Source organism: Nerophis lumbriciformis, linkage group LG03 (genome assembly GCF_033978685.3).
Source record: "Nerophis lumbriciformis linkage group LG03, RoL_Nlum_v2.1, whole genome shotgun sequence".
Lineage (NCBI taxonomy): Eukaryota > Metazoa > Chordata > Actinopteri > Syngnathiformes > Syngnathidae > Nerophis > Nerophis lumbriciformis.
This window is the reverse complement of record NC_084550.2, coordinates 53,710,001-53,737,811: the sequence shown is the minus strand read 5'-3', so window position 1 is coordinate 53,737,811 and position 27,811 is coordinate 53,710,001. Positions and strand designations below refer to the sequence as shown.

Here is a 27,811-nt window from a genome sequence, read left to right as displayed (position 1 = left end):
CTTTGTATAACTTTGTATCACTTTAACACGTCTCACTTTGTATCACTTTGTAACACTGTATTACTTTAACATGTCTCACTTTGTATCACTTTGTAACACTATGTATCACTTTAACACGTCTCACTTTGTATCACTTTGTAACACTATGTATCACTTTAACACGTCTCACTTTGTATCACTTTGTAACACTATGTATCACTTTAACACGTCTCACTTTGTAACACTATGTATCACTTTAACACGTCTCACTTTGTATCACTTTTTAACACCTTGTAACTCTTTGTACCACTTTGTAACACTTTGTAACAGTTTAAAACACTTTAACACTTTAATTTACTTTAAACTATGTATCACTTTAAAAACATATCACTTTGAAACCCTTTGTAACACTTTGAAACACATTAGCACTTTGTAACACAATGTGTCACTTTAACAAGTTGCATCATTTTGTGACACTTTATCATTTTGTAACACTTTGTAAAATTTTGTATTATATTGCACCCTTTTCTAACACTTTGTAGCACTATGTATCACTTTAAAACATATCACTTTGTAACACCTTGTAGCACTTTGAAACACATTAACATTTTAACACATTGTGTCACTTTAACAAGTTGTATCACTTTGTGACACTTTATCATTTTGTAACACTTTGTATCATTTTGTATTATATTGTAATCATTTTGTATTATATTGTAACACTTTGTATCACTTTGTAACACTTTGTATCACTTTGTAACACAACGTATCACTTTAACAGGTGGTATCACTTTGTAACACTTTGTAACACCTTGTAACACTTTGTACCACTTTGTACCACTTTGTAACACTTTGTAACAGTTTAAAACACTTTAACACTTTAATTTACTTTAAACTATGTATCACTTTAAAAACATATGACTTTGAAACACTTTGTAACACTTTGAAACACATTAGCACTTTGTAACACAATGTGTCACTTTAACAAGTTGCATCATTTTGTGACACTTGATCATTTTGTAACACTTTGTAACATTTTGTATTATATTGCACCCCTTTCTAACACTTTGTAGCACTATGTATCACTTTAAAACATATCACTTTGTAACACCTTGTAACACTTTGAAACACATTAACACTTTAACACATTGTGTCACTTTAACAAGTTGTATCACTTTGTGACACTTTATCATTTTGTAACACTTTGTATCATTTTGTATTATAGTGTATCATTTTGTATTATATTGTAACACTTTGTAACACTGTATCACTTTGTAACACATTGTATCACTTTGTAACACAATGTATCACTTTAACAGGTGGTATCACTTTGTAACACTTTGTAACATTTTACACTTTGTAACACGTTGTACCACTCTGTAACACTTTGTAACACGTTGTATCACTTTGTAACACTTTTGCATACTTGCCAACCCTCCCGGATTTTCCGGGAGACTCCCGAAATTCAGCGCCTCTCCCGAAAACCTCCCGGGACAAATATTCTCCTGAAGATCCCCCGAAATTCAGGCGGACCTGAGTGACGTGTCGACAGCCTGTTTTCACGTCCGCTTTCCCACAATACAAACAGCGTGCCTGCCCAATCACTTTATAACTGTAGAATGACCGAGGGCGAGTTCTTGGTTTCTTATGTGGGTTTATTGTTAGGCAGTTTCATTAACGTCCTCCCAGCGCGGTAACAACACACAACAACAGCAGTCACGTTTTCTTCTACCGTAAAGCAGTTCGTCTGACGCAAAGTGCAATGTTGTGACACTCTTAAACAGGACAATACTGCCATCTACTGTACATGCATATGTGACAATAAAATCGAGGGCTTTTAGAGAGTGCAGTGCACAACTGCGCACACAACAAGGAGACGAAGCAGAATGCATCATCAGCATACTTGCCAACCTTGAGACCTCCGATTTCGGGAGGTGGGGGGGGCTGATCGAGGGGGCGTGGTTGGGGGCGTGGTTAAGAGGGGAGGAGTATATTTACAGCTAGAATTCACCAAGTCAAGTATTTCATATATATATATATGAAATATTTGACTTTCAGTGAATTCTAGCTATATATATTTATTTTATTTTTTATATATATATATATATATATATATATATATATATATATATATATATATATATATATATATATATATATATATACATACATATATATATATATATATATATATATATATATATATATATATATATATATATATTTATATATATATATATATATATATATATATATAAATAAGAGAAATACTTGAATTTCAGTGTTCATTTATTTACACTTATACACACCCATAACACTCATCTACTCATTGTTGAGTTAAGGGTTGAATTGTCCATCCTTGTTCTATTCTCTGTCACTATTTTTCTAACCATGCTGAACACCCTCTCTGATGATGCATTCTGCTTCGTCTCCTTGTTGTGTGCTCTCTAAAAGCCCTAGATGTTATTGTCACATATGCATGTACAGTAGACGGCAGTATTGTCCTGTTTAAGAGTGTCACAACATTGCTGTTTACGGCAGACAAACTGCTTTACGGTAGACGAAAACGTGACTGCTGTTGTTGTGTGTTGTTGCCGCGCTGGGAGGACGTTAATCTAAGTCATCTAAACTACTGTAATGTCATCTGGTGTAACACCTTCCCTACCTACCTTCACAAATTAGAATCCATGCAAAAGAAAATCATACAGGCCCTGTCATGGTCCAAGTTTAATACCCCCACTCGACATGTATTCCATAATTATCATCTCTTAAGACTGACAGAGTTCAATATTTATCAAAATGCTTGTTTAACCTATCAAGTCATTTACAGGCTGAATCTTAGGCTCTGTAGCTTGGTTCCTATCTACCATCCCCAGCATGCCCACAACACTCGAAACTTAGATCTGATATCAGGTAAACATCGTTTACTGGCTTGTACCGCTCGAAGTGTTGTATGCAGGGGACCAAAGATTTGGAACCGGCTTAATGAGAGCCTCAAGATGCTGTATCCATTCTCCAACTTCAAAAAGAAACTGAAAACTTACCTATTAACCACCTATATTTAATGCCTCATGTGGGGTAGACTACTGTTGGGTTTTGCATGGTTGAATGAATGTATGTATGTATGTGTATGCTTGCTTTAGTACTATTATCTTGTGTTAATCATATAGTGTTGTTTTTGTTGTTGTTGTGCTTGCTACCATGTTTCATCATTCCATGTATATACTGTCCTCTGGACCCCCTGTCAAAAGCTTCTTCTAGCTTATTTGGGGGACCCTTTCACGTACCAACATCTTTAAATGATGATATTCACTACTATTGTAATTGTTCAACACCCTAAATCACTACTATTGTAATTGTTATATGGTATTGTGAATAAACTTGAACTTGAACTTGAACTTGAACTTGAACTTGAACTTGAACTTAATGAAACTGCCTAACAATAAACCCACATAAGAAACCAAGAACTCGCCCTCGATCAATCTACAGTTATAAAGTGATTGGGCAGGCACGCTGTTTATATTGTGGGAAAGCGGACGTGAAAACAGGCTGTCGACACGTCACTCAGGTCCGCATGGAGCTGGAGGGGGCGTGGCCTCCAGCTCTGCCTGAATTTCGGGAGAAAATTTGTCCCGGGAGGTTTTCGGGAGAGGCGCTAAATTTCGGGAGTCTCCCGGAAAATCCGGGAGGGTTGGCAAGTATGATCATCAGAGAGGGTGTTCAGCATGGTTAGAAAAATAGTGACAGAAAATAGAACAAGGATGGACAATTCAACCCTTAACTCAACAATGAGTAGATGAGTGTTATGTGTGTGTATATGTGTAAATAAATGAACACTGAAATTGAAGTATTTCTCTTTTATATATATATATATATATATATATATATATATATATATATATATATATATATATATATATATATATTTATTTTTTTTGTTTGTTTGTTTTTTGTTTTTTTAATTTTATATATATATATATATGTATATATGTATATATATATACAAAAATAATAATAATAAAAAAATATATATATAAACCATCACCCAACCATGCAAATGTTGCATTTCCTTTGGAAATCGAGGTCCCAGAGTCTGGAGGAAGACAGGAGAGGCACAGGATCCACGTTGCCTGAAGTCTAGTGTAAAGTTTCCACCATCAGTGATGGTTTGGGGTGCCATGTCATCTGCTGGTGTCGGTCCACTCTGTTTCCTGAGATCCAGGGTCAACGCAGCCGTCTACCAGCAAGTTTTAGAGCACTTCATGCTTCCTGCTGCTGACCTGCTCTATGGAGATGGAGATTTCAAGTTCCAACAGGACTTCGCGCCTGCACACAGCGCAAAATCTACCCGTGCCTGGTTTACGGACCATGGTATTTCTGTTCTAAATTGGCCCGCCAACTCCCCTGACCTTAGCCCCATAGAAAATCTGTGGGGTATTGTGAAAAAGAAGATGCAGAATGCCAGACCCAAAAACGCAGAAGAGTTGAAGGCCACTATCAGAGCAACCTGGGCTCTCATAACACCTGAGCAGTGCCAGAAACTCATCGACTCCATGCCACGCCGCATTAACGCAGTAATTGAGGCAAAAGGAGCTCCAACCAAGTATTGAGTATTGTACATGCTCATATTTGTCATTTTCATACTTTTCATTTGGCCAACATTTCTAAAAATCCCTTTTTTGTATTAGCCTTAAGTAATATTCTAATTTTGTGACACACGGAATTTTGGATTTTCATTTGTTGCCACTTCAAATCATCAAAATTAAATGAAATAAACATTTGAATGCATCAGTCTGTGTGCAATGAATAAATATAATGTACAAGTTACACCTTTTGAATGCAATTACTGAAATAAATCAAGTTTTTCAAAATATTCTAATTTACTGGCTTTTACCTGTATATATGAAATACTTGACTTGGTGAATTCTAGCTGTAAATATACTCCTCCCCTCTTAACCACGCCCCCGACCACGCCCCCCTCCCGAAATCGGAGGTCTCAAGGTTGGCAAGGATGCACTTTCGATCACTTTGTATTACTTTGTAACTGTTGTGACAATCTGTGGTGGGGAGGTGTGCCTGTGAGAGCGTGCTGGTGACACCAGCCTCACCACTCCACAGTGGAGTGCACAGGTGAGCACAATCAACCTAATTGGCAGCTTACGCCAGCACCCTAGAACAGTTTGTTTGCTCAGAATGTTGTCCAGTGGTTTTGCAGAGCAACTAATGACAGCAGGACAGTGAAATCATTTATCATTGGACTAAAACACATGGGGAACGGGAAAAGATCCAAGAGGCTACAGGTAAGCTCACGTCTTTTTTACTCGGCCGAAACAAACTGTTTGGATGCCATTGGAGGCCTTGGCACACAGAAGGCTACGTCTGTGCTCATGGAGCAAACACATCGTATGTATTGTTTGTTAAATGTGTTGCCTGTTGAGAGGTTAAAAGGTCACGTTGTATTGACTGCTTTGCATTTGTTCCATCGTGTGCTGATTGGATTTTTTGGTTTAAGCTATTTGAAGTAAATATTCTTGCTTGGAATAAAAATGCATTCATTCATACAGTTCATTGATTAACCAAAGTAAATTGACTAAAGTGCTTTATGGACATAGAATGCGATGTTTAGTTTTGTGCTTACAACTTTGATCAGCAGGGTCATTTGCACGCCATTGGGCCGTTGAATACGTTTAAGGTGTTGAATTGTGCAAATAGTCAAACATCTCTGCTCTACTTGATTTCAGTTGAATTTGAGGCGTGATTTTAATGATCATAATAGAGAATAAAATATGTAAAATGATCTTGGTTAAGACATACGGTAAAAAGCATGATCTGGACTTCTGTTTATCTAATGCAGTGTTTTTCAACCACTGATTATCTAATTTCACCTATTTGCGTTAAAAATATTTTTTGCAAACCAGTAATTATAGTCTGCAAATGATGCGTTGTTGTTGAGTGTCGGTGCTGTCTAGAGCTCGGCAGAGTAACCGTGTAATACTCTTCCATATCAGTAGGTGGCAGCAGGTAGCTAATTGCTTTGTAGATGTCGGAAACAGCAGGAGGCAGCGTGCAGGTAAAAAGGTAACTAATGCTTAAACCAAAAATAAACCAAAGGTGAGTGCCCCTAAGAAAAGGCTTAGGGAAGGCTATCCAGAACGAGACTAAAACTGAACTGGCTACAAAGTAAACAAAAGCAGAATGCTGGACGACAGCAAAGACTTACTGTGGAGCAAAGACGGCGTCCACAATGTACATCCGAACATGACATGACAATCAACAATGTCACCACAAAGAAGGATAAAGACAACTGAAATAGATTGCTAAAACAAAGTAGATGCGGGAAATATCGCTCAAAGGAACACATGAAACTGCCACAGGAAAATACCAAAAAAAGACACCAAAATAGGAGCGCAAGACAAGAACTAAACACTACACACAGGAAAATAGCAAAAAACTCCAAATAAGTCAGGGTGTGATGTGACAGTACACCTACTTTGAGACAAGAGCTATATTGATGCATGCTTGGTTATGGTTTAAAGTCATATCTAACAATTACGACTTTTTACTGTCAACTGAGTTTAGTTTTTTAATGTTTTCTGCTGGTGGTGTGCCTCCGGATTTGTGCCTTGGCTCAAAAAAGGTTGAAAAACACTGATCTAATGCTTACATTTGACAGTTTTTACCTGAGCCCACCTGCCTTGGTTGACTCAATAAGAAATGGTTAATATAGGCCATATTTAATATATTATTTTTTGCCAAGTATTTGTGCTTTGTTGACTTCGTGTCCATTTTAATTTGAGTTTACTACTTAGTTTTTCATATGCTTAAAGGTTTTTCACCTTCCTGTTTCTGGTCAAATCCTTTCCCTTTTCAAGTGTGGGAAACCCATGTAGTTGACGTTACACTTGTCAGTAACACTGTATCACTTTGTATCGCTTTGTAACACTTTCTATCACTTTGTAACACTGCCTAACTGGATTTGAACACAAGGGAGTAAAAATATGTTTTTAGCCTGGACTTAAATTGGCTGAGAGACTGGGAGGATCTAATAAATAATGGAAGGTTGTTCCACAGTCTGGGCCCTTCCACTGTAAAGGATCTATCTCCTCTGGTTTTTAGCCTAGTTTTTGGGGACAGCCAGGAGGAGCTGGTCTGAAGACCTCAGTAAAATAGGGCGGGACTACTTGGTGTAAGCATTTAAAAACAATAAGTAACATTTTAAAATGAAGTCTAAAAGTAACTGGGAGTCAGTGAAGGGAAGCCAGTACAGGAGTGATGTGCTCACCTCGTTTTGTTTCAGTTAACTGACGAGCAGCAGAGTTCTGCAAGCGGTGCAGCCGCTGGACAGAGTCCTGACCCAGGATTACAGTTTATTCAGATCCCAAATACAGATCAGCAGGTAAGCCTTTCTAACCCTTTCTAGCACGTACTAGCACGTTCTAACACTTTACCACTTTAACACTTTAACACTTTGTATCACTTTGTAACACTATTATTTGTATCACTTTGTAACACATTGTAACACTATCACTTTGTAACACTGGGTATAATTTGTATCACTTTGTAACACTGGGTATAATTTGTATCACTTTGTAACACATTGTAACACAATCACTTTGTAATACTGTGTATTATTTGTAACACTTTCTAACACTTTACCACTTAGTATCACTTGTAACACTGTATTATTTGTATCACTTTAACATTTGTATCACTGTGTAACACATTGCAACACTATCACTTTGTAACATTTATTTGTATCACTTTGTAACACATTGCAACACTATCACTTTGTAACACTATTATTTGTATCACTTTGTAACACATTGTAACACTATCACTTTGTAACACTGGGTATAATTTGTATCACTTTGTAACACATTGTAACACAATCACTTTGTAACACTGTGTATTATTTGTAACACTTTCTAACACTTTACCACTTAGTATTATTTGTATCACTTTAACATTTGTATCACTGTGTAACACATTGCAACACTATCACTTTGTAACATTTATTTGTATCACTTTGTAACATTGTAACACTTTGTAACACGTTGCACCACTTTGTACTACTTTGTATCACTTTGTAACACAGTATTATTTTTATCACTTTGTAACACATTGTAACACTATCACTTTGTAATACTGTGTATTTTTATCACTTTGTAACACTGGGTATAATTTGTATCACTTTGTAACACATTGTAACACAATCACTTTGTAGCACTGTGTATTATTTGTAACACTTTCTAACACTTTACCACTTAGTATCACTTGTAACACTGTATTATTTGTATCACTTTAAAATTTGTATCACTGTGTAACACATTGCAACACTATCACTTTGTAACACTATTATTTGTATCACTTTGTAACACATGGTAACACTATCACTTTGTAACACGTTGCACCACTTTGTACCACTTTGTATCACTTTGTAACACTATTATTTTTATCACTTTGTAACACATTGTAACACTATCACTTTGTAACACTTTGTAACACGTTGCACCACTTTGTATCACTTTGTAACACTATTATTTTTATCACTTTAACACATTGTAACACTATCACTTTGTAACTCTGTGTATTATTTTTATCACTTTGTAACACTGTGTATTTGTAACACTTTCTACACTTTACCACTTTGGAACACTTTGTTCACTTTGTAACACTGTATTATCTCTATCTCTTTGTAACACATTGTAACACTGTCACTTTGTAACACTGTATTATTTGTATCTCTTTGTAACACATTGTAACACTGTCACTTTAACACTGTATTATTTGTATCACTTTGTAACACTTTGTAACAGTGTGTATTATTTGTAACACTTTCTAAGACTTTACCACTTTGTATCACTTTGTATCTGTCAGGACGTGGAGTTTTTCGCAGCTTGCTGCGAGATTTGTTCTCCCGGGATGCAATCGGACTAGACCGGCCATGGCTTGAAGGTAGGAACATTTTTAATTATGATTATAACTCAACGAAGTACAAAACAAAAAGGCGCACAAGGCGAAGGCACGAACTTGGCACAGGGAACAAAACTAACACTTTAACGTAAACTATGAACATAAAACAAACACTTACTCTGGCTTGAAAAGAGCAGCATGAACTATGACATGAGCAGAGCAAGAAATGAACATCAGCATGAAACTATCAATGTCGCCAGACCTACTAACTCAGTGGCACCGGTCCGTGGATCGATTGGTACCGGGCCGCACAAGAATAAAAAATAAAATAAATAAAAATACATTAATTTTTTATTAATTTTTATTTATTTTTTATTAAATCAACACAAAAAACTCAAGATACACTTACAATTAGTGCACCAACCCAAAAAAAAACTCCCTCGCCCATTCACACAAAAGGGTTGTTTCTTTCTGTTATTAATATTCTGGTTCATACATTATATATCAATATAGATCAATACAGTCTGCAGAGATACAGTCCGTAAGGACACATGATTGTATTTTTTTATGACAAAAAAAAAAAATCCCCCCCAAAAAAAGGTTGGGGACCACTGCACTAACTGACAACGACAGGCTTAAATAATAATCTCCTGATTAGAACAGGTGCGTGCATAAGGCAGGTGAAACCAATGAGTAGTCATGGAAACCAAAACAAACAAGAGTGCACAAAAACAGGAACTATGGAGTCCAAAAACCAACAGAACATAACCAAACAAAACATGATCTAGACCAGAGATCATGACAGTATCACTTTGTAACACTTTGTAACACTGTATTATTTATATCACTTCGTAACACATTGTAACACTTTCACTTTGTAACACTGTATTATCTGTAGGGATGATACTCGAAACCGGTTTTCCCGGTTGTTCGATAAGAAAAGAACCGAGTTCGAATCCCTTTTTGAGAACCGGTACCCGTTATCGAGACCACTATAGTAAAGAAAAAGAGTTGGTTCTTTATTCGAATCCCTGGGAACGAATCCCGTTCCGACCAGAAATGCCTTGTGAGACATGACAAGAAATGACGTCACGTAGCTCAGTCATTAGGCGCAGATAGCGAAAGCAGGAAAAACAATGGACCGGAAAAAGCGCTCCAAGGTGTAATAAAGTTGAAAACAAAAGGTATAATCCAATGAATAACTTTACTGAGAGATTTGAGCAGGGTACAAACACATGACGAACACTTTTACGACCAACCGGAAACGTAGCAACCAGGCTAGCAACGCACCTCCTTTACGGCAGCTGTCGCAACGTTCTTAAAGCAACCGCTGCACATACATATATATACAACACATCTCCCTTTTTTAACTTTTGATTTTCTTTCCTTGTAAACAAAACAAAATCACACTGTATATGTGTTGTCTGTCTAATTATAAATAATGCAGACGAGGCGTGTTGGCTGAGTTCTTGACGTTTACTTTCACAGCGTGCTCATAACCTCATTCTTAGCTGCCGGGTGGCGACATGCAACAACACTTTTCGGGGCTACCGTGCTTGCTCGTCACTCCCGTTGCATGCTGGGTAGTGTAGTTGTTATATTCCCTAGATCAGGGGTCGGCAACCCAAAATGTTGAAAGAGCCATATTTGACCAAAAACACAAAAACTGGAGCCGCAAAAAATTAAAAGCCATATTACATACAGATAGTGTGTCATGAGATATAAATTGAATTAATATGACTTAAAGAAAACTAAATGAGCTCAAATATAGCGACAAATGAGGCATAATTATGCAATATGTACATATAGCTAGCCTAAATAGCATGTTAGCATCGATTAGCTCGCAGTCATGCAGTGACCAAATATGTCTGATTTGCACTCCACACAAGTCAATAACATCAACAAAACTCACCTTTGTGGATTCATGCACAACGTTAAAAGATTGGTGGACAACATGAGACAGAAAAAGAAGTGACATAAAACATGTCCTAGAAAGTCGCAGAAAGATATACATGTAAACAAACTAAGGTGAGTTCAAGGACTGCCAAAATTAGTAGGACAAAACGGCGCTCGCCAAATACTCGAATCAGTGAAGCATGTTTAATATAAACAGTGTGCTTTATAACAATTAGGGAGGTTTGTGTCATGTTTGTCCTCCTACAGAAACCATATTAAAACAAAAAATATATTTTTTTCCCCTCAACTTTTTCCATTTTTCATACATTTTTGAAAAAGCTCCAGAGAGCCACTCGGGCGGCGCTAAATAGAGTCGCGGGTTGCCGACCCCTTCACTAGGTCATAACATCACATCTTTCCGCCTATAAAGAAATAATGTTAACTCAATAAAGTGAATTTCTTTTTTTAGCTTTAACTTTTCATTTTTTTAGCATTGTAGCCACATTTGCAGACAACTTTTCTCTTCATAGAATTTTCTTTCAATAAAGAAATAAAGTGCAAAAATGTCAAAGCATCATAACAGTTATGTCAAATAGCAGCAGAAGTGCACTTTTTGGAGAGTTGTGTTATTTTCAGTTTTGTGCCCAAGGGACTGATTTTATTTAACACTATATTATTATTTATACACCTATAGTGATCACAGAGACGGGTTGTTTTTGTGTTACTGTGTATATTTGTTTTTCTGAAAAATCCCACTTAATATACTTTGGGTAACAACAGTCAATATTATTTTATTTTTTTAGGGAGGTAACAGTCAATATTTATTTATTTATTAGATTTTTTTTTTTTCTTATATAATAAAAGTGAGCTTTTGTTAAACCAAATATTGTGGGTTTTTTTTCCATATACAACCTATCTGGTTGTATAAGAGAATCGATAAGGAATCGGTTTGATAAGAGGATTCGATAATAGGCTCAAACTCGTATCACTTTGTAACAGTGTATCACTTTGCATACCAACTGCTAGGCAGCAAGTGCATACAACATCCTCACCATTATTGCACGTTTGGCTTGTTTGCTCCAGTGTCAGGGCCCTACTGTACTTAAAAGGCTCCCATGGGGCTAAAAGCTTGCATGCATGTTCCTAAGTCCTCTGTGGTGCAACTTCCTGGCCAGAGCGCTCATCTTTCAGTAAGCTTTCAGCTGTGCAGCCACACCAAGCTGCATCTTGACCCTCACGCGGGGAATGCGCTCACGTTTCACAATTATTTTTTTTTTACCAGTCAGCACGGAGAAGTCCACCATCATCACTCAGCGTGGCTTTTTTTATTTTTTTCCGCCAGACGTTCCCACCGGAAACATGAGAGCTCTTCAATAAGCGCCTGCTAAACCTTTGACTGGCCACACACACTTGCAAGTGGACACCCCTTAAAAGCACGAGGCAAAGCCAGATTTGCCAGATAAAGAGTTAAAACTGGGGCGAATTATTCGGGGATTGAACATCTGGCCGCTGATGCTCCAGTCTCACACTCTTGTTCTGCTGATGCGTGCAAATATGAACTTCGCACACGTTAAAATATGCAGCGTGAATCATTATTAATGTGAACTACACACATTACTAATGCTTGGACGGACTTGTTCTGTTTCTGTATTTGAAGCGTGCAGCAAAATGATGCAAAGGCAGATTCATGCAGGAGGTAAAAAGATACAACATGAGACAAAAAAACCTCCACACTAAATGTGTTCAAAAGGGCAGATGATGCCTGCTATGTTAAATAGGTCACCATGGTGCTGTATTCCAGATAGGGAGCTGAAATGATTGCAAGCATTTCTAATCCTTCCTAATTTAAATGTAAATCACAATCTAAAGTAGAGACTGCAAGTACATAATTTATCACGGTCAGGAAATGTCTCTTGGCAGGGCTGTCCAAAGCGTGGCATCGATTTGTTGCTCGACTTTTGATGGCCAAAAGTATATTGTCGAAATAAATGTAAGCAAAAAAGAGCAAAAAGCTGTATTTTTTTTTTGTTTTAATTCTAACGAATGGTAACATGTTTAGTATTTTACAACACAAACCTGACACAAGGTTTTTTCTTTAGGCACGGCGTGGGGAAGTTGGGAGAGTGGCCGTGCCAGCAATCTGAGGGTTCCTGGTTCAATCCCCACCTTCGACCATCCTAGTCACGTCCGTTGTGTCCTTGAGCAAGACACTTCACCCTTGCTCCTGATGGGACTGGTTAGCGCCATGCATGGCAGCTCCCGCCATCAGTGTGTGAATGTGTGAATGTGTGTGTGTGAATGGGTGAATGTAGAAAATAGTGTCAAAGCGCTTTGAGTTCCTTAAAAAAAAGGTAGAAAAGCGTTATACAAGTACGACCCATTTACCATTTACATATATATATATATATCCATCCATCCATTTTCTACCGCTTATTCCCTTTGGGGTCGCGGGGGGCGCTGGAGCCTATCTCAGGTACAATCGGGCGGAAGGCGGGGTACACCCTGGACAAGTCGCCACCTCATCGCATATATATATATATATATATATATATATATATATATATAATTTTTTTTTTAATTTATGTTTATGTATATTATTTTTTGTATATGTTTTTTTACTTTACAAAATATACATGTGTGTGTATATGTGTATGTATATATACATATATTTATACATGTATAAATACATAAACATATGTATGTATTTTTTTGTATATGTTTTTTTTACTAATATATATATATATATATATATATATATATAATTTTTTTTATATTTATGTATATATGTATATTATTTTTTGTATACGTTTTTTTTACTTTACAAAATATATATATGTGTGTGTGTATATATGTACATATATACATGTATATATACATATATTTATACATGTATAAATACATAAACATATGTATATATTTTTTGTATATATGTTTTTTTACTTTTACTAATTATATATATATATATATATATATATATATATATATATATATATATATATATATATAATAAAACAAAGCTGTTTTTTTTTTCTTTCAAACTGTCATTGCTCAAAACATAATATTGAATCAAAATCAATGTTATTATGAATTATTGGCCTATCCAAGGTTCAGATTACTTCACATCGTACGACCCATTTACCATTTACATATATATATATATATCCATCCATCCATTTTCTACCGCTTATTCCCTTTGGGGTCGCGGGGGGCGCTGGAGCCTATCTCAGCTACAATCGGGCGGAAGGCGGGGTACACCCTGGACAAGTCGCCATCTCATCGCATATATATATATATATATATATATATATATAATAAAACAAAGCTGGTTTTTTTTCCTTCAAACTGTCATTGCTCAAAACATAATATTGAATCAAAATCAATGTTATTATGAATTATTGGCCTATCCAAGGTTCCGATTACTTCACATCGAATATTCCTCTAAGAAAAATATTTTTGGTGGAAGATTTTGCAAATTTGGTAAATAAATAACCCAAAAATTTATATTTTGTTGTTTTCTTACTGTACCGAAAATGAACCGAACCATGACCTCTAAACCGAGGTACGTACCGAACCGAAGTTTTTGTGTACCGTTACACCCCTACACAGTACAGTACATATTCCGTACAATTGACCACTAAATGGTAACACCCGAATACGTTTTTCAACTTGTTTAAGTCAGGGTCCACATTAATCAATTCATTTGACCTGCTCCCAGTGCCACCCACGCTGGTTTAAAATGTAACTTAGATATTGGGTTTCACTATGTAAAGCGGCTTGAGTCACTAGAAAAAAGCGCTATATAAATACAAATCACTTCACTAAATGTATTTTCCCATCGTTTTCTCAATGTAAAGCTATAATTATTCCCTATAGAATGTGTTTTATCATGTCAACGCGCTCTCTCCGAGGGTGAGCTGTTTCAGGAGACACTCACTATGTTTCCATGCACTAAATTAGTCTGATTTCTCAAATAGTTTGTTTTTTCGTATTTTCCAAATGTCCATGCACTCTCTATCTAATGCGACTATTGGTCCCACGCCGAGTGTCTACCGTACACTGGGGGGCGCTTATTTCCTTTTAGCGCGGATACATGTATTTATTTTTTTTCCCGTTGACCTATGACGTCACACTGGCCGCCTGTGGCTTCTAGCAAGTTACCAGCCTAGCTGTAATGGCGCAGATTACATATATTAGGTCTCTAAAGGCTATGCTGATGTTAAATAGCAGACCGCATCAAGAAATTATCCTGGATTGTGCAACGAACATGACGCTATTACCTAGAAAGTATCGGATCGGTATCCTGATATCCTTTACACACTGATGTCGCTTTTTGATGCAGTACCGCCTGAGGGATCGAAGGTCCGTAATATCATCGCTTACGTGCGGTGATTTCTCCAGATTCTCTGAACCTTTTGATGATATTACGGACCGTAGATGGTGAAATCCCTAAATTCCTTGCAATAGCTGGTTGAGAAATGTTGTTCTTAAACTGTTGGACAATTTGCTCACGCATTTGTTGACAAAGTGGTGACCCTCGCCCCATCCTTGTTTGTGAATGACTGAGCATTTCATGGAAGCTGCTGTTATACCCAATCATGGCACCCACCTGTTACCAGTTGGCCTGTTCACCTGTGGGATGTTCCAAATAAGTGATTGATGAGCATTCCTCAACTTTCTCAGTCTTTTTCGCGACTTGTGCCAGCTTTTTTGAAACGTGTTGCATGCATCAAATTCCAAATGAGCTAATATTTGCAAAAAATAACAAAGTTTCTCAGTTCGAACGTTAAATGTCTCATATTTGCAGTCTATTCAATTGGATATAAGTTGAAAAGGATTTGCAAATCATTGTTCTGTTTTTATTTACAATTTACACAACGTGCCAACTTCACTGGTTTTGGGTAGCTTACCATGCCATGTCCAGACTAATGTCACACTGCTAAAATGGCCTTTCAATTTCCATTACTTCCTTAAGAAAGCTTACAAAAGGTGTCATAATAGCCTGGAACTAATGCAATGATTTCCTACATGATGAGTGAGCAGTGCCGCAGTAATAAGTCATGTTTCATGCGTGATCAAATGTTGATTTGCGGGCTAAAATGTTATTTCCACATGACTCATGGCAGCAACACTCGGGATTCAGAGGTTCCTGGTGGGTGTATTGCATGCTCTAATGCACAGGAATGCTTACACACAATCATCCACGGTCACATGACCCCTCAAAGCTTCCTCAGGAGTAGCTGTTAGTAAAAAGGATGCCAGTAAAACGTGACACTTGATTAGGTACACCTGCACAATCACTTACCGTATTTTCCGTACTATAAGGCGCACTTAAAATCCTTTTTTTTTTCTTAAACTCGACAGTGCGCCTTATAACCCAGTGCACCTAAGGTACGGAAGAATTCTGGTTTTGCTCGCCGACCTAGAAGTAATTATATTTGGTACATGGTGTAATGATAAGTGTGACCGGTAGATGGCAGTCAAACATAAGTGATACGTGGTAAGAGGTATGATGGCAATATCACTCAAGTAAACACCAACATTGAAAATGTTCCATTGAAAACATAGAACATTACACACGGCGCTCAAAAATCTATCAAAATGTTTTAGTACGACTTTGGTAAGCTATGGTGGATTGTCGGCACATTAAATATACGAGTATTATTAAGATGTGTGTATAAGGTAAGACATATTATCTGGCGTTTTGTTTCGCAATGTTATGCAAAGGCAACTTTTCTTAAATTCTGGTACCTGCTGATCTGTATTTGGGATCTGCATAAATCCTAAAAAAAATTGCGCGCCACCACCTTTGTAGTCCGTGCCGACGACGTAGTCGATAAGCTTCTTCTTTTTCTCTATCTTCTTATGTGACATTCATCCTCCACTGTTGCCATCTCTAATGTAAAGTAGTGTAAAGTTCTTACTTGTATCTGTCAGTAAACTCACCATGAAAGCGCTAAAACATACCGGTGTAGTAAGTTTACATTATTCACCCAAGGAACTCTAGTTATTAGAGAGTTCCGGTCGGACGGTTTTTCACGGGACACATTTTCCGGATGAGAAGATGCTGCTCCGTTATTGATTTAAGTAACGTCTGAATGTCATTAAAACAGTTAGCTCCATCTTTTGACACTTCTTCCACTCCCGTCCTTGCACGCTACACCGTTACAACAAAGATGACGGGGAGAAGACGCCGTCGAAGGTGAGCCACGTAAATAAGACCGCCCACAAAAACGACGCATCCGGAAGAGACTGTCAGAAAGCGGCTTGAAGATGATCTGTAAAACATCATCTATGCAACATTTTGACCAAATAACCACCATTACATGTTATGTAGACCACAAGGAAGTGTTTTACATTTAGAAAAAAATAAAAATAATATGACTACTTTAATGCGCCCGGTGTGCCTTTTTTATATGAAAAAAGATAAAAAAATAGATCATTCATCGGCAGTGTGCCTGATACTCCGGTGTGCCCTATGGCACTTTTCACCGAACCCCACAATAAAGTACAAACCCCGTTTCCATATAAGTTGGGAGATTGTGTTAGATATAAATATAAACGGAATACAATGATTTGCAAATCATTTTCAACCCATATTCAGTTGAATGCACTACAAAGACAAGATATTTGATGTTCAAACTCATAAACTTTATTTTTTTTTTGCAAATCATAATTAACTTAGAATTTCATGGCTGCAACACGTGCCAAAGTAGTTGGGAAAGGGCATGTTCACCACTGTGTTACATCACCTTTTCTTTTAACAACACTCAAACGATTGGGAACTGAGGAAACTAATCGTTGAAGCTTTGAAAGTGGAATTCTGTCCCATTCTTGTTTTATGTAGAGCTTCAGTCGTTCAACAGTCCGGGGTCTCCGCTGTCGTATTTTACGCTTCATAATGCGCCACACATTTTCAATGGGAGACAGGTCTGGACTGCAGGCGGGCCAGGAAAGTACCCGCATTCTTTTTTTTACCAAGCCACGTTGTTGTAACACGTGCTGACTGTGGCATGGCATTGTCTTGCTGAAATAAGCAGGGGCGTCCATGAAAAAGATGGCGCTTGGATGGCAACATATGTTGTTCCAAAACCTGTATGTACCTTTCAGCATTAATGGTGCCTTCACAGATGTGTAAGTTACCCATGTCTTGGGCACTAATACACCCCCATACCATCACAGATGCTGGCTTTTCAACTTTGCGCCTATAACAATCCGGATGGTACTTTTCCTCTTTGGTCCGGATGACACGATGTCGAATATTTCCAAAAACAATTTGAAATGTGGACTCGTCAGACCACAGAACACTTTTCCACTTTGCATGAGTCCATCTTAGATGATCTCAGGCCCAGAGAAGCCGGCGGCGTTTCTGGATGTTGTTGATAAATGGCTTTCGCTTGGCATAGTAGAGCTTTAACTTGCACTTACAGATGTAGCGACCAACTGTATTTAGTGACAGTGGTTTTCTGAAGTGTTCCTGAGCCCATGTGGTGATATCCTTTAGAGATTGATGTCGGTTTTTGATACAGTGCCGTCTGAGGGATCGAAGGTCACGGTCATTCAATGTTGGTTTCCGGCCATGCCGCTTACGTGGAGTGATTTCTCTAGATTCTCTGAACCTTTCGATGACATTATGGACCGTAGATGTTGAAATCCCCAAATTTCTTGCAATTGCACTTTGAGAAACGTTGTTCTTAAACTGTTTGACTATTTGCTCACACAGTTGTGGACAAAGGGGTGTACCTCGCCCCATCCTTTCTTGTGAAAGACTGAGCATTTTTTGGGAAGCTGTTTTTCTACCCAATCATGGCACCCACCTGTTCCCAATTAGCCTGCACACCTGTGGGATATTCCAAATAAGTGTTTGATGAGCATTCCTCAACTTTATCAGTATTTATTGCCACCTTTCCCAACTTCTTTGTCACGTGTTGCTGGCATCAAATTCGAAAGTTAATGATTATTTGCAAAAAAAATAAAATGTTTATCAGTTTGAACATCAAATATGTTGTCTTTATAGCAAATTCAACTGAATATGGGTTGAAAATGATTTGCAAATCGTTGTATTCCGTTTATATTTACATCTAGCGCAATTTCCCAACTCATATGGAAACGGGGTTTGTACATTGATGGGAGCTGCTGCACACTGCATGTGTCAAGCAGTTGTTTAAACATGACCTCTTAGCTTAAAGCTTCAGTTGTCATGAAGCTCCCTTTAATCCATGAATAAATCTACAAGCAGTAAATGATTTGGCGTTATCTCTTTGGCGTTTGTATATAAAATAACAACACACACACACACATAATGAGTATGTACATACATCCACACTAACACTTCACCACAGGGTGCCAACCTCTCCCCCGTCTTCATTAAATCATAAACAGCGTGCCAACAGGGGGCTGCTGGCCATCATTAATCCAGATTTAACACAACAAATCTCCACTACTGACGCACACACACACACACAGTTATTTAACATCCTGTTACTCAACACAAGTCATCTTCAACACACATCATCTTCTTTCAAGTTGCACATTTTGAAAAGGCTCTGGGTATTCTTTGAACTTCTTTGGCATTTTTGTTTCTCTAACCTCAACTTTGTTTTTGTTGTTCGTGTGTGTGCTGATATCATTAAACTACACACACCATAAATTCGATAAAAAAGCTCTTCAAAAGACATATATAATAAACCATTTTATATGTTTGATCATATTCTAAAATTGGGGTTGTCAAAAATAAGTTAACTCAAGCGATTAATCCGAAACAATGCATTAATCATGTATGCACGCAGATTAATCACACACGTTCTCCTTTACGTTAACCGTGGGTGGGTTACCTGAAGGGCAGTGTGGATTGAGCCACAGGTACAAGTAGCGTGAGGAGATGAACACAACTGGAAGGGTGAAGCATCAGGAATCAACTGGCGCCGAATGAATTAGACTTAGACTTCCTTTTTATTTAAATTTGAACTTTACAGTACGAATAAGAACGAAATTTCGTTGCATTAGCTCGTTGTAGTGGAGGATAAAAGAGCAATAAGGTGCAGATATACAAACCCCGTTTCCATATGAGTTGGGAAATTGTGTTAGATGTAAATATAAACGGAATACAATGATTTGCAAATAATTTTCAACCCATATTCAATTGAATGCACTACAAAGACAACATATTTGATGTTCAAACTCATCAACTTTATTTTTTTTTGGCAAATAATAGTTAACTTAGAATTTCATGGCTGCAACACGTGCCAAAGTGGTTGGGAAAGGGCATTTTCACCACTGTGTTACATGGCCTTTCCTTTTAACAACACTCAGTAAACGTTTGGGAACTGAGGAGACACATTTTTTAAGCTTCTCAGGTGGAATTCTCTCCCATTCTTGCTTAAGTTGTTCAACAGTCCGGGGTCTCCGTTGTGGTATTTTAGGCTTCATAATGCGCCACACATTTTCAATGGGAGACAGGTCTGGACTACAGGCAGGCCAGTCTAGTACCCGCACTCCTTTACTATGAAGCCACGTTGATGTAACACGTGGCTTGGCATTGTCTTGCTGAAATAAGCAGGGGCGTCCATGGTAACGTTGCTTGGATGGCAACATATGTTGCTCCAAAGCCTGTATGTACCTTTCAGCATTAATGGTGCCTTCACAGATGTGTAAGTTACCCATGTCTTGGGCACTAATACACCCCCATACCATCACAGATGCTGGCTTTTCAACTTTGCGCCTATAACAATCCGGATGGTTCTTTTCCTCTTTGGTCCGGAGGACACGACATCCACAGTTTCCAAAAACAATTTGAAATGTGGACTCGTCAGACCACAGACCACTTTTCTACTTTGTATCAGTCCATCTTAGATGAGCTCAGGCCCAGCGAAGCCGACGGCATTTCTGGGTGTTGTTGATAAACGGTTTTCGTCTTGCATAGGAGAGTTTTAACTTGCACTTACAGATGTAATGACCAACTGTTGTTACTGACAGTGGGTTTCTGAAGTGTTCCTGAGCCCATGTGGCGATATCCTTTACACGCTGATGTCGCTTGTTGATGCAGTACAGCCTGAGGGATCAAAGGTTTAGCTGCTTACGTGCAGTGATTTCTCCAGATTCTCTGAACCCTTTGATTATATTACGAACCATAGATGGTGAAATCCCTAAATTCCTTGCAATAGCTGGTTGAGAAAGGTTTTTCTTAAACTGTTCAACAATTTGCTCACACGTTTGTTGACAAAGTGGTGACCCTCGCCCCATCCTTGCTTGTGAATGACTGAGCATTTCATGGAATCTACTTTTATACCCAATCATGGCACCCACCTGTTCCCACTTGCCTGTTCACCTGTGGGATGTTCCAAATAAGTGTTTGATGAGCATTCCTCAACTTTATCAGTATTTATTGCCACCTTTCCCAACTTCTTTGTCACGTGTTGCTAGCATCAAATTCTAAAGTGAATGATTATTTGCCAAAAAAAAAATGTTTATCAGTTTGAACATCAAATATGTTGTCTTTGTAGCATATTCAACTGAATATGGGTGGAAAATGATTTGCAAATCATTGTATTCCGTTTATATTTACATCTAACACATTTTCCCAACTCATATCGAAACGGGGTTTGTAAATAAATAGATTACTGTACAGATAAATATATTGCACTTTTGCATATGCATCCACGTTTATGGATGTGTGTTATATTGTCTTTATATTCCTGCCAGTTAATCAATTTTTGGGGGAAATTGAGGCGATTATTTTGATGCGTTCAAGAGTCTTATGGCCTGAGGGAAGAAGCTGTTACAGAACCTGGAGGTTCTGCTACGGAGGATTCGGAACCTCTTTCTAGAGTCCAGCAGTGAAAACAGTCCTTGGTGGGGGTTGGAGGAGTCTCTACAGATTTTCTGATCCCTGGTCAGGCAGCGGCTTTTTGCGATCTCCTGAGTAGGAGGAAGAGGGGTCCTGATGATCTTTTCCGCCGAATTGCGTGAGAGCTTAAGTAGTCAGGAGGAAATGAGTATGAGGTGTGCGCTAAGGTGGCTCCGCCTCATAGCCCCCAAAACCAGGCACTGCAACAAAAAGCAGATAGGGCAGATAACAATAACCCCCCTTTATAAGGCGACCCCTGGCGTTAAGTTAAAGTTAAAGTCCCAACAATAGTCACACACACACTAGGTGTGGTGAAATTATTTGACCCATCCCCATGTTCACCCCCTGGGAGGTGAGGGGAGCAGCGAGCAGCAGCGGTGGCCGCGCTCGGGAATCATTTTGGTGATTTAACTCCCAATTCCAACCCTTGATGCTGAGTGCCAAGCAGGGAGGTAATGGCTCCCATTTTTATAGTCTTTGGTATGACTCGGCTGGGGTTTGAACTCACGAACTTCCAGTCTCAGGGCGGACACTCTGTGTGTGTGTGTGTGTGTGTGTGTGTGTGTGTGTGTGTGTGTGTGTGTGTGTGTGTGTGTGTGTGTGTGTGTGTGTGTGTGTGTGTGTGTGTGTGTGTGTGTGTGTGTGTGTGTGTGTGTGTGTGTGTGTGTGAAAGTAGTCAGTTTAGATGACCCACTTTGTTTTTCTTAAAGCATTTCTCTGCAGCTGGAACAGATCCACTTTTTAGGAAGCTGCAGAGGAGGACGAGTGTGATGGGATGAGACCAGACATTCAGCACTTCCCCCCCAGGATGAAAATCCGCGCGTGTGTGTGTGTGTGTGCACGCATGCGCGTCCGTCATCCTAACTAAATGAGGACATACATACGTAGAAGAAGCTGTATTTAAGAACATTGGCAAAAGATACACAGTACGAATTAAAAGTGTTGACACTTCACAGCAGATTTTCATTGTACACAAAAGAGTGCTAACATATTCAATATAAAGTGGGCAGAATATGAATCTGAATAATCATATAATCTTTCAGCAAACCCTAGGGTTAGGGTTAGGGTTAACCCTAACCCTAACCCAGACTCGGCTAACTGCTGGCCTGCTGTGCAGTGAGACCGTATTGCTATATGAATTATATTATACATTTCCATAGTTTAGTTAGCTGAGGTATATAATGTACAGTGCATTTTGTCAACAACTGTATGTGTGTAACGTATTTCTTGTGCTGAGCAATCATAAAACGTCTGCGAAGACGCACTGGCTGAGGCTCGCAATAATCCCGCCTCATAGTGGTAGAGGGCGCTAGTGATCCCAGAGATCATTTCTGCGACTACACGGCGGCAGAAGAAGTGACAACAAGCAGCAACAGTTAGCAGCGATCGTTTATTTTTTCCTCTTGCCTGGACTATTAACATGGAGAAATTACATAGCTAAAATAAACAGTTTTCTAAACTGGAATTTCAATCAAAGCAGGAGGTAATACTTAAAGGAAGATCTCCATTGAGACAGAGAGACTTTTAAAACTGAAGAAAGATAAGGAAGACTTCTATAAACAAGTTGTCGATGCTTTTGTTCAAAAGGAGCTGCGCATGGACTTCATTTATAAGTAAAGGTAAGACCATAATAACGTTTTTTTTAATTAAATGTGCTTTTTTGTGTGCTACAGTTTGTATGTGTAAAGTTAAAGTTAAGTTAAAGTACAAATGATTGGCACACACACACGAGGTGTGGTGAAATTTGCCAAGGGACATGTAAGCAAATATTAACATTGCTGTATGTATACTTTTGACCCAGCAGATTTGCTCACATTTTCAGTAGACCCATAATAAATTCATAAAAGAACCAAACTTCATGAATGTTTTTTTGTGACCAACAAGTATGTGCTCCAATCACTCTATCACAAAAAAATAAGAGTTGTAGAAATGATTGGAAACTCAAGACAGCCATGACATTATGTTCTTTACAAGTGTATGTAAACAACCCAAACCCTAACCCTTACATTCAGGAGCGCTAGCCTTTGTTAGCAATGACGGTGTGTAGTGAAACTTGTTTAGCTATTACTTGTAAGAAACTTACTTTATGTGTCGCCATGGAGGCGAGGATTAGTGATTTAGAAGTAGCTAAAACACTGCCGACCGCGGCTGAACTTTAGCCGCTAGCTAGCTAGCCATGTCTTAAAGCACCTCTTCCTGAGGGCGTTTCAGTGTTATAACTTCACCTTCATCGTTAGTTTTTAGGCCAAAATGCGTCCGTTCTCCCTTTTCTGTCTACACACTGTGTTTGCTTGTAAGTACTCCGTGCGTGTGCGCTGCCGAACATGCTCCTTTGCTTGTAAAACCAGTAATGTCATAACGTGACGACGACGGGCCGTCATGCCTGTAAAAAAAACAAAAAATGGGGAGTCGGTACTTTTCAAACAGAGTACAGTACCGTTTTTGATTCATTAGTACCGTGATACTATACTAGTACCGGTATACTGTACAACCTTAAGTCCAACTGTAACTACAACTATAATACTCTTGTGTGGCTAAAATAAAAAAAACTGCCAGTGTAAATTAAGCATTCAAGCTAACAAGTTCCACACACTAATGTTCTCTCCTTGTATCAACTATTTAAGAACCTTTAACTCGAACTCAGCCTCATTAACTTCTCCTCACGGGGTTGTTAATGTGAGCCAAAAACACATCTTTTGTGCTACTTCCTGCCCAACAAGAATGTACTTCAGAGGTAAACCTCATGGCACGGAACAAGAAGACATGTTTGCCTAATAGGTTAGTATGGCAGTTGTGTGTGTGTGTGTGTGTGTGTGTGTGTGTGTGTGTGTGTGTGTGTGTGTGTGTGTGTGTGTGTGTGTGTGTGTGTGTGTGTGTGTGTGTGTGTGTGTGTGTGTGTGTGTGTGTGTGTGTGTGTGTGTGTGTGTGTGTGTGTGTGTGTGTGTGTGTGTGTGTGTGTGTGTGTGTGTGTGTGTGTGTGTGTGTGTGTGTGTGTGTGTGTGTGTGTGTGCGTGCGTGCGTGCGTGCGTGCGTGCGTGCGTGCGTGCGTGCGTGCGTGCGTGCGTGCGTGCGTGCGTGCGTGCGTGCGTGCGTGCGTGCGTGCGTGCGTGCGTGCGTGCGTGCGTGCGTGCGTGCGTGCGTGCGTGCGTGCGTGCGTGCGTGCGTGCGTGCGTGCGTGCGTGCGTGCGTGCGTGCGTGCGTGCGTGCGTGCGTGCGTGCGTGCGTGCGTGCGTGCGTGCGTGCGTGCGTGCGTGCGTGCGTGCGTGCGTGCGTGCGTGCGTGCGTGCGTGCGTGCGTGCGTGCGTGCGTGCGTGCGTGCGTGCGTGCGTGCGTGCGTGCGTGCGTGCGTGCGTGCGTGCGTGCGTGCGTGCGTGCGTGCGTGCGTGCGTGCGTGCGTGCGTGCGTGCGTGCGTGCGTGCGTGCGTGCGTGCGTGCGTGCGTGCGTGCGTGCGTGCGTGCGTGCGTGCGTGCGTGCGTGCGTGCGTGCGTGCGTGCGTGCGTGCGTGCGTGCGTGCGTGCGTGCGTGCGTGCGTGCGTGCGTGCGTGCGTGCGTGCGTGCGTGCGTGCGTGCGTGCGTGCGTGCGTGCGTGCGTGCGTGCGTGCGTGCGTGCGTGCGTGCGTGCGTGCGTGCGTGCGTGCGTGCGTGCGTGCGTGCGTGCGTGCGTGCGTGCGTGCGTGCGTGCGTGCGTGCGTGCGTGCGTGCGTGCGTGCGTGCGTGCGTGCGTGCGTGCGTGCGTGCGTGCGTGCGTGCGTGCGTGCGTGCGTGCGTGCGTGCGTGCGTGCGTGCGTGCGTGCGTTCGTTCGTTCGTTCGTTCGTTCGTTCGTTCGTTCGTTCGTTCGTTCGTTCGTTCGTTCTTGTATTTCTACCCTTCTTGAGACATCACCAAGGAAAAGTACCTTCCATATGAGGACCGGTGAACAAGTTAGGACATAAATCATGGTCCCAATACGGAAAACCATTGCATCTAAGAGAGAGCTAAATACTAGAGTCCGTGAACATTTCTCCAAAGTCAGGATTTTTTGTTGATTTAATGTGCATGCAAAAGTAAACCTTGACAAGTGCAAAGGCAGCAATAAACGATGAAACAAGACAGCAGCTAAAGAAGGACTTCCCTATTCATCCCCCGAAAAAACCCGGCAGGTGAACAGCTGATTTTACGACTTCCGGTGCTGACGTAAGACAACCAGCGTCCCATATGTGACCGTAGGATGAACAAATACACTACGGTACTAAGACTATAGTGGCCATTAACAGTTAGCTTCTACAGCTGGGTTGCCCAAAGTGTGGCACAGGGGCCATCTGTGGTCCATGACTCGTTTGTTATCGGCCTTAAGCACATTACAAAAAATAGAGATCTCATTTGCACCCCTGGTGGTGAAATCTATCAAAATTAGGGTAGGTTGCAAAAAGGAGGGATTTTTCGAATTGACTGTGTGTCGGTTTTACAAGTGCTCCCCCTCTGGTCAACATATGAAATGACAAGTGTGTGTAAGAAATTGAAATGTGCCGCCTTTGGTCAAAATTTATTAAAAAAAATATATATGTATTGAGAGACATACTGAAATAACTTAGTAAATGATGAAGACTAAAAACCAATTACAAACATAAAATAAAAAAGTAACTAAAAGATTACCATTTTTATATTTGCATAGTATGTATATATTATTAATGTTGTAAATACAAATCTTTATATCTAGAAAGAGTGGTCCTAAAGAGGTAGGCATTTTTCGGAGGTCTCAAAAATGTAACAAATACAAGAGTGTGTGTGTGTGTGTGTGTGTGTGTGTGTGTGTGTGTGTGTGTGTGTGTGTGTGTGTGTGTGTGTGTGTGTGTGTGTGTGTGTGTGTGTGTGTGTGTGTGTGTGTGTTGTATTTTTATCCTTCTTGAGACATCAACAAGGAAAAGTACCTTCCACAATACAGAAAACCCTTGCATCTGATAGAGAATGTCTCCCTTTTCCACCCCTGGTAGTGTAGTCTCTCGAAATGAGGGTGGTCCCAAAAAGGAGGGGTTTTTCAAATTGACTGTGTGTCGGTCTTAAAAGTGCTCCACCTCTGGTCAACATATGAAATAACAAGTGTGTGGAAAATTTTGAAGTGCTCCCCCTCTGGCCAACATATGTATTGACAAGTGTGGCCAAAATTAATTAGAAAAAAAAAACAACGTATATAGTGACATACTGTAATAATTTGAAGTAAATAATTAAGATTAAAAACCAATTACAAACAAAAAAAATAACTATAGGCTTTTATTTTTTATATTTGCATAGTATGCATATAATTAATGTTGTAAATACAAATCTTTCTATATCTAGAAAGGGTGGTCCTAAAGAGGTAGGCATTTTTCAGAGGTCTCAAGAAGGTAAATACAAAAATGTGTGTGTGTGTGTGTGTGTGTGTGTGTGTGTGTGTGTGTGTGTGTGTGTGTGTGTGTGTGTGTGTGTGTGTGTGTGTGTGTGTGTGTGTGTGTGTGTGTGTGTGTGTGTGTGTGTGTGTGTGTGTGTGTGTGTGCGTGCATGCAACATGTCATGTGATGTACGAAATACCCCAAGTGTCAGCTTTCTTATTGTATATTCATGTACAAGAGGAAAGTGATTTTTGTGTTCTGGCAAACAAGTCAAACATTGTGTGGTCTCTAAACTGGTGATACAGAGTGATGTGTGTGGAACTATACTTCTAATCAAGCTGTACATTGACTACTCTAAACTACCCTTTATCCTTAATGGTATTAAAGAAAGTTACGCAAATAATTTTAATTGGATAAAGAAAAAAATCTAATTAGAAAAAAAACTATGCAAGCCCATCCTTGCTGCAGGTAAAATCATAAATCATAATTCATATATTTTGCTAGCTTGATGAAGTAGTCATCAACCAAAAGAAGCGCAGAGATAAATGCGGAACATTCCAGAATGTGGTTCTGTGACCGCGATACAGCGACTTCCTGTAATTACAACACATGACCCGAACACACACCGGGGTGGGTCACAATACCCACAACTGTGCAGTGATATTTTTTGGGAGGGTCGTCGTCAGCAGCGTGTGTGGATCAAGGCAGCCTTTAATTGCAAAGCCAAAAACAGCTGCCAATGCAACATGGGTGTATATATATATATATATATATATATATATATATATATATATATATATATATATATATATATACAGGTAAAAGCCAGTAAA

The 27,811-nt window shown here is 39.4% G+C and overlaps 1 long non-coding RNA gene across 2 annotated transcripts in view; it reads left to right on the top strand.

Annotated features, from left to right (window-relative positions):
* The first annotated feature begins 5,031 nt into the window (after positions 1–5,031).
* Positions 5,032–27,811, top strand: part of LOC133576334 (uncharacterized) — a 54,376-nt gene continuing 31,596 nt past the window's right edge. Inside the window, exons 1-4 of one of the 2 annotated variants that reach the window (XR_009811619.2) lie at positions 5,032–5,279; positions 7,277–7,375; positions 8,857–8,934; positions 12,888–13,211. This is a non-coding gene — a long non-coding RNA (uncharacterized lncRNA). Of the gene's footprint in view, positions 5,280–7,276; positions 7,376–8,856; positions 8,935–12,887; positions 13,212–27,811 lie in introns of those variants that run through there. The other variant, XR_009811618.2, reaches the window with a different exon arrangement.